General features: G+C 41.7%; 1 protein-coding gene across 4 annotated transcripts in view; it reads right to left on the reverse strand.

The window, feature by feature from the left end:
* Positions 1–16137, reverse strand: part of jarid2b (jumonji and AT-rich interaction domain containing 2b) — a 384803-nt gene that overhangs the window by 225356 nt on the left and 143310 nt on the right. Inside the window, exon 1 of one of the 4 annotated variants that reach the window (XM_069913422.1) lies at positions 13019–13043. The exons of the other annotated variants lie outside the window; for them this stretch is intronic. The gene's annotated coding sequence lies outside the window, so the exon portion shown is untranslated. Of the gene's footprint in view, positions 1–13018; positions 13044–16137 lie in introns of those variants that run through there. 4 annotated transcript variants of the gene reach the window in all.

Below are 16137 nucleotides of genomic sequence, written 5' to 3' on the forward strand. Positions count from 1 at the left end.
GAAACCTATGCCAATGGCAGGAGGAAGATGACGACTTCACATGAGGATGTGTGCAGTCCTCCACAATACTGCCAGCCTCCACGGACATGGTGCATAATGAAAAAATTACCCACCATGGCAGGAGACCTGACGACCTCTTCAATCAACCTCACCATCCACCACGGGGCCCCACAATCTAAGCAGCATTCGTTTCCATGAGAAGGATGCCACAAGTATTTTTCAGCTTCCTCTGTACTGGCAGGTGGAGGCTAACCTTAACTTGAGATAGATTTCAATCCACAATGTGCAGCAATTTACCTTGCGATCTCACAGTTTTAAAAGATAAATGTAACTGTAGTCCACCTTACTCCATCTACCAGAAATGTGCTCTTCTGCAAGTGAAGTGTTATGGAGCCAAGTTAGATCAAAACTAGATTCCACTGACAAAGTACCATATTTTTTAATGTTAAGTAGGTTTGGGAATTTTCCCAACTTCATAATAAAATGTTGTGCATTCAATCAGAAGCATTTACAGCAATCATTGACGAAAGAATAATCACAGGTTTTTGTTTTGATTAAGGACCAACTCACTTCAAGCTCATTTCATTACACAAGGTGCTGTGTGAGTCGTTGAAACACCCCCAACGTAACCAATCTCGAACTCGCATTTTTAGGAAGAAATACCCAATTGTTGCAAGGAACTGCAGAGGTAAATAGCTTTGATACATTTAAGGAAACACTGCTTAGCATCCAAAGGAGACAAGGGCAGTATGCTGTATGAGAGGAAGTGTATGAACAGCATTAGTGAGCTGGCCCATACAGATGGGCTGTGTGCTGCAAGTTCTATTCAATTTTGTTGAACGATTCCTTCACAATGTTTGCTGATTTAGAGCTTTGCCAGGCACAAAAATCCAAATGTCTTTCAGCACAAGGCAACAATTCAATGATCAAGTTACATGATCACTCCTCCCTTTCAAAAATAACCCTGGCTTTGAAGTCAGCAGGGTTCTAGTCCCACTCACTCATGCGTTGCATTTCCCTGACTCGTTCTTGGCAGGTAAACTCAAATCCGAATACAAGGATGGTTGGAATCAGGAGTTTCACAAGGAAAATTAATGGGAAAGGAAATTCCCAGAGCCACCATCACCGGCCTCTCCTTCCATCAACCAACTCCATCCATGCCTCCTGATGTTTCAAAAGAGTTACCATTAAAATACCCATCACACCCTGACCTCCTTCGCTTTTCCCCCACTTCCACAAGATGGAAGATGCACATCTCATGTCAAAGGCACATCAAGTATTGAATTGACAGGAGGAGTAAGGTGATCTTAAGAATCGGCATCAATAAAAATGAGAATAGAGCCAAGCAGAAACTTTACACACACACAAAATATAGATCAATTGAGACAGATACACAGCTGCAAAAACCAAACATGAGTATCCAATTTTCATATGTAAACAGTCATTGCCTGTGATCCTGACAGAGCCAAAAAAATTCCTGCATCATTCTTCTTGCCAACTGTATAAGCACAATAATTAGGCTTACAGGCTGATGAGCTAATGCAAGGGCAAGGAAGACACATGTCCATTGATAAGTGAAGTGCCAGTCGATGAAGTAGACAAAGACGATGTGGTCAAACAATAATCATGGCTTTTATTAGCAGAAACTCATGGTACAATAATGAAAGACAATAGGTGCATACACAGTTATATCCAAGGGGAGTGTCCTTAACTGTAGAGATAATGCACAGCCAATGTTAGTACAGCAAGGCTCGCCAGAGGGGAGACAGGCAGCTTGGCAGACATTCACCGCAATAAGCTTTTTTTTAATTGCAAAAGCAACAAAATTTTAAAGGAATGTCTTACTAATCTTGGTCTTTCCATAAATCTGCATGTTTCTTACAGGTCTGCCATAAAGGTAGGATGTAAAATGTAAGTGCATAGGCAACCTCACACAGATTACACCCAGGTGACTAATTAATTTGGCCTTTGGAGTATGCAAGGAAAGTGGAGCACCCAGCGGAAACCCATGTGGACACGGGGAAAATGTACAAATTCATGAACTCCTTATAGAGTCAAAACCCTGGTTGCTAATATTGTAATAGGATTGTGCCAAACACTATACTAACCATGCCACCCATCTGACTACTCTCCCTGCACTTGATATGTTCTGCACCTCTTAATTTTCATTGGTGCTTCACTTTGAGCCAGATGTGAAGGAAAAGTGGAGTTTATGATATAGGCCATATTGGTATATCTCTCCCTCTCTTGCACACTCTCTCGTAACAACTGCATGGTCAGCACCATGCAACTTCACCATCTCTTTCCGTTCTATACAAGGCCACAGCACTTCACCTCTGGAACTGAAGTTGCATGCGTCTCCCCAATCACTGCAGAAGTCTGTTCTGGGATCAAAGTCATCTGTGCAGACTTCTCACTTGAGCCAGCAGAGGGATCTTATCATGAATTACATGGCAAACTAACAAAACTGATAACACTGAGCAAACCCAAAACATCAATTTTGCACAGTAAACATATCAACAGTACTTAACTGGCAGATAAATACAACACCATGTGATTGAACTTAGTAATGTTCTCATAAATCTGTTTCACATCTGCCATTATTGAGATGTCTATCACATTAATGCAAAAACCCATGAGGAAGCAAAGACAAAGACAGTCTTTGGGAACTTCAAGCTGTACAGCCACAGACTGGAGACATAATGTCTCCTTCCTATAAATTGATCCACAATGGTCTTGATCCCTTGATTTGGCATAAAGCATCGTATGAACATAAGAATACACTGTATAGCATATTCTAAAAATAAAATCAGCAATCCCTGTGTAAGGGAAATGTTGAAAGTAGTAGTTTTTGTTTTGCTTGCTGCAGAAAGATTTTGAATCTCATGCTCCAACACTAAAGGATCAACACAAATAAATGGAGCCTTCTGACAGGAGAGGGAGAATATCTCACTCACTCCACAATGCCATGGTGGGCAAAAGAAAATTGTAAATGGGGAAAAGGGTTGCAGCAGTAATCTGTGGATTATGTGATGACAGCAAACCAGTGGCTACGAACTTAGCATTTACCTGATAAATCGCAGAGTTGTAGAAAAATCCATCATCTACAATGCCCAACAATATTCACAAGTTTACTGTAAACTGCTAAAACCCTTGATTACCCAAATATTCATACATACCAACGTATGATGACTGGAGCACGTGAATGTGTATACCCAAAGGAACAAAAACCTTTTCTCCCACTATCACCAATGAGCTAGTAGATACTAACGCATAGCCCCATGTATCAAAAGTGAGAAGTCACACAAATGGAAACTAAACAATATTTAATTAGTAATCACCCAAAAAAATGGTTACATATTTGACTGCATTTTCTTAAATTTTAGGAAGTAGGTTGCAAATCACAACTTACAGAAATCAGATTCTGCAAAATTTACCACACATTTTCAAGCTAATAAATAATAATGCTTCATGGTATTCAATGTTGCCTGAATGCAGTATATATTCTATTTGGTTAACTTTGAATGTTGTTGTTCAGTGAAAGGAAAGTTTATGAAATGGATTACTATAGAAAACAAATGCTTCTCGCTCACAGAGAAAACAGTCTGACTGGCAGCTCTCATGAGTGGAACCCTTCGTGTAATCTGCGGATTGCCTGCAATAACTAATGAGATTGGAGCTAAACTAACACAATAGCTGTTTCTTGGTGGCATATTCATGTGCAGTACTATTCTGAAGCTTCTCGATCAACAGCTGGGTTAAAATTCTTGCCCTGTCTCAAGATTATGAAAACACAAAAGATGGGGTTCATTAATATTTCATAATCTAATAACTATAATTAATATGTCCTTTCCAAATTAAGCAATAATAATTGGCATGAAATAGTTACATGAAGACGCAAATTGGCCGAGCATCAGAGAAACACAAAGGCTGCAGATGCTGAAATCTTGAGCAAACTTAAGTGGGCATGGCTACCGACCACCATTATGTCAACCTTCTACAGGAGCTCCATCAAGAGCATCCTGGCTAGCTGCATCATAGCATGGTACAGTTGCTACAGAGAAATGGATCAGAGGTCAATCCACAGGACCAAAAGAATGACAGAAATCACTGGAGTCTCCCTCCCTTCCCCCCACCTCCCCCATCAATGTCAGGAAAGAGATACAGGAATATCAAAGCTAGTACCACCAGGTTGAGGAACAGCTTCTTCACTCAGCAGCAAGAATGCTGAACAATGAAATTAACTACTCACACTAACTATCAAGAGACTCTCAGATCCGCGAAACAATATTTATTTATTGATGTACGTGAATACTTGTCCTGCGTACATATTGTTGGTCTGCATCTGTATTATGTCTGGTTGCGTGTCTGCATACTTTGCACCAGGGACTGGAGAACGCTGTTTCATCAGGTTGTATTTGTGCAATCAGATATAATAAATTTGGTCAGGTAGCATCCACGGGGGAAAATGATGACTCAATGGTTATATGGTTAATGTCTTGGGTTGATGCCTTTACTCAAGAGAGGTTTAAAAAAGGCGGTTATGTATATATGGGATGGAGGGCGGGGAGAGGGGAAGGGGGCAGATGGTCATCTCAGAGATGACAGGGTATAGGACAGGTGTCAGAAGTGGGGAGACAGGTAGAGGGAGAGACCACGAGGAAGGGGTGGGTTGGAAATAGTAAAGTTGGAGAGGAAGAAAAAAATAGGTCAAAAATGTGGGGGGGCGGGGGGAGAAGGAACTAGATGGGGTGGGGGGGGTTACCCAAAAATTGTAAAACTGATCCTCGTGCCATTAGGTTTAAGGTTATCCAGGAAGTGTTCACATTTGGCCTCATTCTGATAATGGAGGAGGCTGGGGTCAGACAGGTTGGAAGAGTTGATATTGCTGGCTACAAGTTTCAACCTAGGTGTTCCCATCAGTACACTACTTGGTTTTGTAGAGAACGATGAAATCAGTGTTTATTTGGATTAAATCACCTGAGAGAATGGCAGAAGGCCTAATAAACCAGCATCATGGAATCTAACAGGAAACAGAACCCTGGGGGTTTAGCATTTTAAATGAAACAGGTACATTCAATTAACAGTTCCTTCAACGACTATGGAACTGAACAGTCCTACCCTAAAATTGTGAACCCATATGCTATCAATGGCCTTATGACACTGGTAACAGAGTTACCAAATGAGACAGTGATTCATACATGTTTATCCTTTACAGGGCATCTTAGTACATCTGTAAAAAGAGATATGGGGTTATTGATCACTTTGCAGACTTGTCTCCAGAACTTAAGCTCAACTGCATTCTCCTGAAAATTTGAAATATCCAGTTTCCTAACAAAGTTCAGACTGAAGAAAGAGAAGAAGAAGAAAAAAATCACACTGTTGTTCACATTTTACTTCTGAACTGGAATAGAAGGCACCACTGCCCTTCAGAAAATGAGCTAAAAAGGCCTTTTAATTCCAAAGATAAGTGGCCTTGTGTTGTGAAGTGAAACTAACAACTGACTCTATGACTGAAGAGTTCAAATGCACCACATCAATTTTAATAGCAAAGCTAAAGCAAACGATGAGTCATGCCTGAACACCCTTGGTCCAATATTACAGGAGTCACTTAGAAAATCCATGCAGTATTTGGAGGACAATCTTCTTCCCTAACATGACTCTGTCGACCAACGACAGTAAGAGTTATTTGACGGAGAGCCTACTCTGCAGAGAAAACGGTGTACTGTACAGATACACAATCCTTTATCCAGAGCCCTTGGTGGACAGTCTGTCCCAAATTTTGGAATTTTCCAGATTTTAGAAAGCCAGATTTAAACCCACCCGAATCATGTTTCTGTATCCACCCCACCCCCTTCCAGTCGTGCTCCCAGTCTCTCCTCCCCCCTCCCCCGCCCACTTGACTCACGCTGCCAGTCTCTCCCCCTCGCCCGCCCGACTTGCGCTGCTGTCTCTCTCCTGACTTGCCAGATTTTGGAGATTTCTGGATTTTAGATGTCCGGATAAAGGATTGTGTTACCTGTGACTAAGCTCCAAAAGTAATGCATTGAGATTCTGACATCGTTTCCTCTTCCACTTTGCTGAGTTATAAAAGTGCATATACAATTATTTAAATATTGCTTTATAAAGCACAACACCGAGGTGTGTGTTAAGTGGTACTTAGTAGATGCTGTGACAGTAATAAGAATCGTGCTGCATTATAAAGATAACAGAATTACTGGACGCTTTATTTAAAGCTCCAATTTCAGAAGGCATTAGATGACTTTGAAAATCCACAAGTAGTGAAGCAAGTACATGGGCTGCATGGCTTGATGTATGAAGGCACAAGTAGTGAGCTTCACTCAGGATAGAAAGGGAGGACATACAGCACATGGCAGATTCACATCCAGCCTCAGACAGGGATGGAATGCATTGACAAAAAATAGATGCTGGAAAAATAAAGGCGTGAAATTACCAGGGAAGTAAGTAATACTGTATATAATTATCATTTCTTTGTGCCTGGTTATGGTTGTATATCATAAATCAGAATCTGGTCTCCCTCTCAGAGTGGCATGGTTAACATAGCACATAGTGCAACGTGACTGCAATGCCAGCAACCCAGGCTAAAATCTGCCTGTCTGTAAAGAGTTTATATGTTCTTTTCCCCATACCTGCTTGGGTTTCCTATGAGTGCTCCCTCTTCCTCCCACCCTCGAAAAACATATGGGGTTTGTAAGTTAATTGGCGTATTTGGGTGGCAAGAGCTTGTGGATCAGAAGGGCCACTTTTCTTTAAGCCCTTTCCTGGGATCCTTCTGGCAACGTCCCTAACAGTGGCCCTGCTGTTCAGCGACTGCACCTCAGTCATACTCCTGTCCAGGGACCCAGCGCTGTAAGGAACTTGTATGCTCTTCCTGTCCGTGTGGATTTCCCTGAATTAAATTAAAATTAAATATAGTGGTTTTGATGCAATGCCATAGCTTAAGGGTGCAGTGAAGAGATAGCCACATTTGTCTGGTCATGAAGTTGCCTGTGGGGCGAAGTGGAGTAAGGCACTAGATTTCTTTCTACCATTGAACTAAATGGTGTTTTTAAAATAACAATCTGGTAGTTACTCGGTCAGATTATTGCTGCTACTTATGTTTTAAAAATCCTGCATAATTCAGTGAACAAAATGCAAATTCTCCCTCTCCCCTGGTGGGATTTGAACTAGCCCTTCTGTATTACTGGCCTACTCCTCAGGAGAATTGGTCCACTTGCAACATTTCCCACAATTGTTTTTCCCAAGGCATACTATTAACGGGTGAGTTTTTTCTTCGGGAATCAATTTCTTGAAAGCTATGAAGGAAAGGGAAGAGTCCCTCATACCCAACAAACATTGAAACAAAAGGGCGTTTGGGGATTGAGCAGGAAAGTGAATTTGAGGAATGCAATCAACTGAACACACTGAAAGGTGGAGCAGACTCAAGGGGTCCTATGCCTCACTTCATCTTGCGTTGAAGTATTGCAAAGTCTTTAAACAATTCTTTTTTTTTAAAACTGAGTGGCCACTGGTATGTGGGAAAATGCAGTAATTGTTTTGAACACACCCAAGTCACAACAATAGGAAGCAAGATGTTAATCTGGCTTTTGGCAGTGCGAACAAAATGTCAAATTCTGACCATGATAGTAAGAAAAAGATGGTTCTTTAAATAACGCCACGAGTATCTTCCACACACAAGAATCTCCCTACTTCTCCACCCCCCCCCCCCTTAACCCCACCAAAGAGAGATGCAAAAACATCTAGCACTACTCTGTACTGAACTGGTGCATCAGTCTTGATGGTATCTTGTTGACCTCCAGAGGTTTCATACTGCACCCGATTATATTCATTATTCCAAAGATTATTGTTCCACTTGTTCTATTTGCCAAACCTACACCATTTACAATGATGCCTAGTCTCAAAACTCAGTTTCTCTTTTCACAGATGCTTTAATTTCATTTTCTGTTTGTATATCCGTTTCTAGCACCAGCGTTTTTATAGAAAATTACTGCACAGTATATATAGGCCTATCAGCCCATGATGTGAAAATAATGTAAACCTACACCACAGCAATCTAATTTTTCTGCCCATCACACCAATAACTATTTATCTACCAAGAGTCTTTTGAATGTTCCTAGTGTATCAATCAGCGTCTACCATCATCCCCAGAAAATTTTCTCAATTTCCATTTGCAATACTACCATTCAAACAAAGAAATGGCCATCCTCAAGATATTATACAATTCTGCGGTTTTCCCCAGTAACCAACTGCCGCCAAGCTTTCTTCCAGTTTCTGGCCCTTTCTCTCCTTCAAAGCCCATCTCCTGTTCTTTCATCATTTTCTTCCAACAGTACATTTGTGAAGTTAAGACACTTTGCAAGGTGCTATGGAAATGCAAATAGTTGCTACTGAGGCTGAGCAGAACAGGAAGCTGATAATTATGGAAGTTTGACCAAATTTATCCCAATTACTAGTAGAAGCTCCAATCCACAGACTAGCTGTGCCACAAATGGAGTTCAGGCTAGTGGGCCACCTTTCATTTGCCATTGAATGTTTAAGTAATAAGCCATGGTGTTACTAGCAACACAAATAGTGAATGGAGAAGTGGTTCCCCTAAACTCGTTCTCCTTTGAAATGAATAGCAGTGGCTCTGAAGGTTTAAACCAAGGGAACCACAGAAACAAACCCTTTAGCCCATCGACTCAGTGCTTAACTATTATTCCTCCTTGCCCCATCGACGTGCACCCAGACCCTAGCCTTCCATACCTCTCCCATCCATGCACTTATCCAATTTTTTTATTAAGTGACAAAATTAAATCCACATTCACCACTTCCCTGGCACCTCATTCCACACACTCACCACTCTCTGATAAGTTCCTCTTGAAGATTTCACTTTCACCCTTTCTAGACAGCCACTGCAGCAGTCTAACTAACCACCCCCCACCCATGGCGTGCCAGGTGAGTGAAAACTCTACCCTAGTGGGCAGTGAAGACCAAAAGGAGCAATGACCTTGCCTCAGTGGTCATTGAAGACCAAAGGAGATAATTCCATCCTGATGGTCAGTGACTACAGAGGGAGAGATAATTGTGGTGGTCAACAGCATGCCAACCAATAGAGTAAAGACAACACCAACCCCATTTGAGCTAGGACACCTAGTTTTGCAGAGGTCTTTGCACAGATGGCTGTGACCAGCCCCAATCATGATGTATAGTGACTGGGTCTCAGACAGATAGAGCCGAAGCCATGATTGAGTAGGTGTGAATAAAGCTGCTTTTATACCAGAATGCAACGTCCTCTTTCTCATCCCTAAAGCACAAAGAACCTAGGTATAACACGCTTTAAGAAATACTGGTTAAAGACCTCGCATCGAGGAGCAATACTGCTTTCTACATTTATCCCTGGGACTCCCTGCCCCACTGGAGTAAACACAGTCTGACTTCCAAAAATCTATTGTCCAGTAGAAGGTCATCGATCTGAAAATATTAGCACTCCCCCAGTCCAAAAACTCCCTGACCTTTAATTCAAACACTGATGCTTGACTGAACTGCCGATTAATGGTGAGACAGTGTAAACAAAATACATACCCACCTCTAATCAGCAAAGTGTTAAATTAATAGAATCGTGGCATTACCTGAATTCCATCCTGACCTCTGGGTGTGGTTTGTGTGGAGTCTGTACATTCTCCCTGTGACCACATGGGCTCGCCCCACATCCAGGTGCTCCATTTTCCTCTCACATTCTAAAGTTGGCAGATTAATTGTGCTCCAATATATGATCCAGAGGAGAATGAAGGGAGAATAAAAAGTGACTAAGGTGAAAGGGTGCTTCCTGGTCGTGGCAGCCGAGGAGGGAAGGGCCCCTTTCCATGCTGCATAGTGAAGGGGAAATCAATCAAGTCAGCTATTTCACCCTGTACTTATTCACCACTCACAAATCACCAAAGATCTATTTTCTTCATTAATAATTGGAATGCAAATAAATCAACCACCAGGCTAACTTCTACAGTGGGGCAGACGTGGTAAAGAGGTCATCATTGTATTTTTCACTTTCCTCCCCTTACAAATGCCACCTATATGCAAATAAATAGTGATTTAGAACAGGCAATCTTTACATTATTGATGGCTGCATGTTTACTTGAAATTTTTAGTTGATGACATGAGGATTTTAATACTAACACACCAATAAATTGTCTTCTATCAAATCATTAATCCATCACAACTCAAATTGATATAACAAAGTAAACAATAAGTCAGCATACAGGAGGGAGATTGAAAACTTAGCTGAATGGTGCACTAACAACAACCTCATACTCAATGTCACCAAAACCAAGGAGTTGATTGTGGAATTTCAGGAGGGGAAAACCAGAGGGGTAGGATCCAGTGACCATTTGGGGATCAGAGATGGAGAGGGTGAGCAAATTTAAATTCCTGGGAGTCACCATTTTTGACCAACTTTCCTGGACCCAACACACAAATCTCATCATGAAGAAAGCACGTCAGCACTTCAACTTTCTCAGGGGTTTTCAGAGGTTTGGTATAACATCATAACCTTGGCAAACTTCTAGAAATGTGTAGTGGAAAGTGTGCTGACACCTGCATAACGGCCTGATATGGGGGCACCAATACTTCTGAGCAGAAAGTCCTGGAAAAGATAATGCGCACAGCATTATCACAGGCACAACTCTCCCCACCCTCAAGAAAATTAAATAGAACACTGCCATCAGAGCAGCAGCAATTAAGGATCTGCACCACCCAGGACATGATTGGTTCTCACTGCTACCATTAGGAAAGAGGTGTAGGTGCCACAAGATATACCACTAGGTTCAGGAACAATTGCTACCCCTCCACTATCAGATTCCTCAACAACAAACTTAATCGGGGACTCATTTAAAGACTTACTTGTGCACTTTTTTTTAAATTCTCTCCATATGCAGTTGGTTTACATTTATTATCTGTTTTATTAATTTCATGTATATACTATGTGTAGTTTTTATTGCACTACCATTAAGCAGAAGTTCTGCCTGGCCTGCAAGAAAAAGTATCTCAGGGTTGTATGCAATGCCACATATGTACTCTGACAATAAATCTGAACTTTGAATGGAGGGTGTTCTCAGTGTGGAAATGGGACCATGCCCCTGTTGGGTCTACATGGTGGTCACTCCAGCAATTCAACAATGGGTGGATGTGTTCACGGTAATTAGTGGTCAGGTCAAGTTAAATTGGACTATTGCTTGGGTTGGTTGGCATACAAACCCAGTGCGGCAGCCAAGTCCTTTAACTCTCAGCCAGTTCTGCTCATTCCCTGAATTGAGAATGAAAGAGGCAATCAACAGGACATTTCCTTGTCAGTGTCTGAACTGTTGCCCTAAATTTAATGGGATCCACTGCTAATGTTGAGTTATCCCAACACCAATTCTGCCAGACCATTTAGCACTGCTCCATTGCCTTAGTTTGCCAAAGAGCTAGCTGCATCAGATGATGCAATCCACGGGACTGGACACCACCTCTGCTGATGGGAGAGGTCACATTCAATAACTCATGTGGTTAGTGAGGGAGCTAAATGCCTGTCACCATCCCTCACGTTTCAACAAAAGATATTATGAGTAAATGACAAGCCAATGGGACAGAGGCCAGAAATCAGCCAGTATTTCTCACACATACTCCAAGGTACAGCTCAAGTAAAGGGTGTTATATGTAATTAAGTGTAAATAGTTTGGCTCCCCCCAAAAAAAATCACTCACATGTAACATAATGTACACAGTGGGAGTTTCCATTCCTTCAATGGCTTGTCTCAGTATGGGTCATGAACCCAAGATATCAAGTCATAGATAATGCTCAAGTTTTAATTTTCTTCTGTCTATTTAAAAGGCTTTCTCTTAGCAGCTCAAAACCAAACAGCTCTGCTCCCCCTAATGGTTGCAGAGAAAAGTACGCTGCCGGTTCAAGCCACAATGCAAGGCACAACCATCTGGGTTTCAAGGAGCAGTGAGCAAGTTGAGGATAACACAACTGCTTGGTGACTAGATGAGAGAGGTGGATGTTAAAGAGGAACATCAGAATCCTGTGCCTAAATGCTAGAAAGTCGACACTACCCAGTGTCACATGAGATTAAAAGCTGGCAAAACAAATTATCCACACAGGGAGTTATCTTCAGTGAATGAAGAGAAACCGCAGGGGCTCAGTGAGGCTGGCAGTGTCCAAGAGGAGAAAGGGTCAGCCAGCCTTTCAAGTTGTGTTGCTTTCAAGACTGAAGTGAGAAGGAGAGAAAGAAAGTTTTAGGGAGGGGCCAAGAGGTGATAGGATGCTGGATGTGGAGGTGGGAGAGGTTGAGGAAGAGGTTCAAGTTCAAGAAATTAGGCTGTGGTTGCAAGTCCTGATGAGAATTATTCTTTCCATTCAGTGGCTCTCTCAGTAGCACCCCCTCCTCAAGATTCAAAAGATTATGAATTCGGACACAATCCAGAAACACGAGCACAGAAATCTATGTACAGAATCGCATGTTCTTGGACATGAAATCAAGGTCATCCAGCCAGACAAAATTCCCCATCAGTCCAGTTTTCATCCATCAATAAAATAAATCTCGCTGAGACACAGGTTGTTGTCAAACTTTTCATCTTCATAATATTGTGTCCATTTAGGGCAATGCAATAAATAGTGCGTGGTTAGTGATGCTGTGAAACACGAAAGCCTGCAGATACTGTGATAGTCAAAACACAGAAGTGCTGGAGAAACTCAGTCAGTCTTGCAATGTCCATAGGAGGTAAAGATGTATTACTGATGATTCAGGTCTGGGCCCTTCCCCAAGGTGTGAGAGAGAAAAGACAAGTGGTTGAATTAAAGGCTGGGGAAAGAAAGGGTGAATAATGGGAAGAGCACAGACCAACAGACAAAAGGTGTTAATTTGATGTTAAAAGAAAAGGTGAGAATTCAACTCCAGGGTCTAGGATTCAATTCTGGCCTCTGACGTAGTATGGAGTTGGCACGTTCTCCATCTAACTCTGCAAGGTTCTTCCCTCACCCTTTGGGTGCTCCCATGCAAGTTAAACATGAAATGGCCCATGTAAATTACTTCTTGGCAAAGAGTTGAAAGATGTGCGAGACAGAAAATATTGCAGAAGTACAAGGGTATCATGGGAGGGTGAGGTGAAGGGGTGCTGATGAGTGTCATCAAATGATGACACAAAGGAGGCCAATTACCACAGTGCCCACATTCCAAATGTGTTTATTTGCCCATAAAGCTTTTTCTTCATTCAACATTGGAAATCCCAGCTCGCAAAAGCAAACATGAAAGATGGTGGGGAAGTGCCCAAGTGAACTGGAGGAAGACAGCCCACATCCTTCCATGGAATTAACACCTCCTGCACAGAAAATGACCAGGAAACAGACAGAAATTTCATGGAAGAAAAGCCATTAAACTGTTTGGAACTTGTACTGGGTTGGATTTGTTTTGGGTCAAAATGGTGGAGTGACTTTGTGGACTGAGCAGAACTTTCAGTGGGGAACATTACATCACTTTCAATATCTTAACAATGCAATAGAAACTAATCTGATATTTGCTCAGCTGCTTCACACCAAAACGATACACTGTATTGCTTGGAATTAAAATTCAAAATAACACTTGAAAGGCTGCATAAAAGTTCACTCAAAAATTATACCATAGGTTTTATAAAGAGATAACTGTCAAGTTGGAAATAAACTTTTCCACCGCATAGTGCTACAATGAAAAAGAAAGCTTTAAATGTTCATCTGTAGAATTAAAATGAAAAGTACACAAATGTAGAACTAATGACAAGTGAATTGCAGCAAAGTTTAAAAAGAAATTGTAATTTAAAAATCCATGGATGGATAAGGTTAGCTGAGAACAAATGAGCCCACCCATTTAATAGCAAAGAAATTTAGTGGCAGACTTTGGATTGGCTCAAAGTTTCACAGGAGTAAAGGAAATTTTGTCTGAACTTGCGCTAACATGTTCCAGCCCCCATGAATCCTTGCTGCCTTCCAACCATGAACCAAGTCTCCCACCTCCCCAGCCAAGTTAAAACAATTCACATCTACAAAGCCAAAACAATACAGCACTGACAGTAAGCTAGACTATTGTTTTGTTACACACTCATCTGTCCAGTCTTGTGGTTATCTGAAGATATTAATACTAAAAAGAGTGCAGAAAAAGCTCGAACAGCTCATCCATGAATCATTTTAATGTCCAGACTTGCTCAAAACAGTGCAAATTGTGAATTTAAGTGGTATAGACTCGGGCAGCATCAGTATGACATTGTCAAGCTCTAGGTTGTCTAATTTCCAGCCTCTAGTCCAGACAAAATACAATTAGACCACAGTTTTCAGTACAACAGGAGACATTTCATTGCAACCCATTTTGGGGTTGTGATATAATATTTAACCAACAACAAAGCAGGAATATTACTGAGTATCTTTCCAAGCTTTTAGGCCCATGAAACTCAAACCGGCTAAACCAGCAAACAAGCAGTAAATTCCAAACAGGACCAAAATGTCTGAGCCTCAAGGGCAAGAATACACAGGCTTACTCCAAGTACCTGGCTCCAGGCCAAGCACTCCTCATCCACGCCGCTCTGAATGGCATGCATCATAACCAAAAAGCCAAGTGCGCAACTGCTCGAGAGAATTCACTCCACAAGCACAAGTTGAAACATTAGCAGAAAGAGCTTGGTGTCAATTAGGGTTGTTTAATTTAGTAAGAGTTTCCTACCACTCTCTCCTGCTTCGACAGATGCCCACAAGACTGAAAACTGTGAAAAAAATTGCAGAGCTGCCATTAACAGAGAGTCAATAAGAAGGGGGTGAAAATCTGTCATCAATTTTCATAGGGTTACTTAAGAAGTTTAAACGTTTCGATTGCTTCCAGCAACTGAACTTTTTCACTTTGAATTCACATCTGGTTGGAACTGCAGCCTGCAGTCCAATGCTTTCAAATGCCAAACATTCAGGAACCCCTAGAGTCTCCACTGATTTATTTCCCTATGTTATAGCTGGCTAGTCCCAGAGAAGACCACAGTCTTAAGATGTGAAGGGACCTATTGCCATCTATGCATATCCAATTGTCAACCTTGCAGAAACAGTGACACTTTAAAAATATTTGGACTTGTGCACCATGCATTCCCCTTACAGAGGAAAACAAAAATCATGTTCAATAAGTACTGAATTTCTGCCTTCTATTCTATGTGACATAGAGCTTCTGAAAGGAAAAAGAAACAACAACAGCATTTTCCATACTTTATGACAACACATCGTCCACAGTAGATCTCAGAGAATTCCCTTCAATCCCATTCCCTACTTGCATCTCCGGAACCAATCCTTTCCCATGCCATCAACTCCCTCCTCTACTCGATCTAAACTAGAGACAAATCACTGTCGCCAATTACCTGCCTACTGACGCAATATCCCAACCCACCTCACCCATCATGCTCCAACCGTGACAGAACCTGTGGATCCCACATCAGCCAACTTGGTAAAAGCAAGTCACCTGTGAGGTTCAAGAATAGGGGCCAGCGACATTCAGAGAAAACTCTTTAATCAAAGACCTATATAATCTAAAATACTAAACCCTAGGTGGCTGTGGATCAGCAGTTATACAGTATATTCCAGGCTAAGATTGGTAGATTTTGGGGTCCTATATGCATCAGCAAATGAAACAGAAAAGTGGACTCAAGGGACAGGATTGCTCAGACTGTCGTTGAGCAGCAGAAAGCCCAGTTAGTGTAGCCGTTACAGCAACACTACTGCAGCACTAGCAACCCGGCTTCAAAGCCAACTCTGTCTGTAAGGAGTCGATGTTCCCCCCCAGGATTTCCTCCACCCTCCAAAATGTACATAATTTGTATGTTAATTAGGGCAGCATAGGCTTGGGGGCTGGAGGGCATGTTTCCATGTTGTAACTCAGGGGAAAAAAAATATTTGGGGGGGGGGGGGGAAGAGAACTGTCGGACCAAATGGTCAACTCTGCTTTCATTTTATCTGTATGAAAACTGCAATCCTTTCGATGTGCAGTACACAAACAAGCTTGAAAGGTGACGCAGCATCTCAAGTAGTAAAAGGTAAGCAACATTTCAGCCTGAGCCCCATATCCTTTCAAATACCCCAGCACAAAGCATACAAGCTTTA

Source organism: Narcine bancroftii, chromosome 1, assembly GCF_036971445.1.
Source record: "Narcine bancroftii isolate sNarBan1 chromosome 1, sNarBan1.hap1, whole genome shotgun sequence".
In the NCBI taxonomy this organism is placed as follows: Eukaryota; Metazoa; Chordata; class Chondrichthyes; order Torpediniformes; family Narcinidae; genus Narcine; species Narcine bancroftii.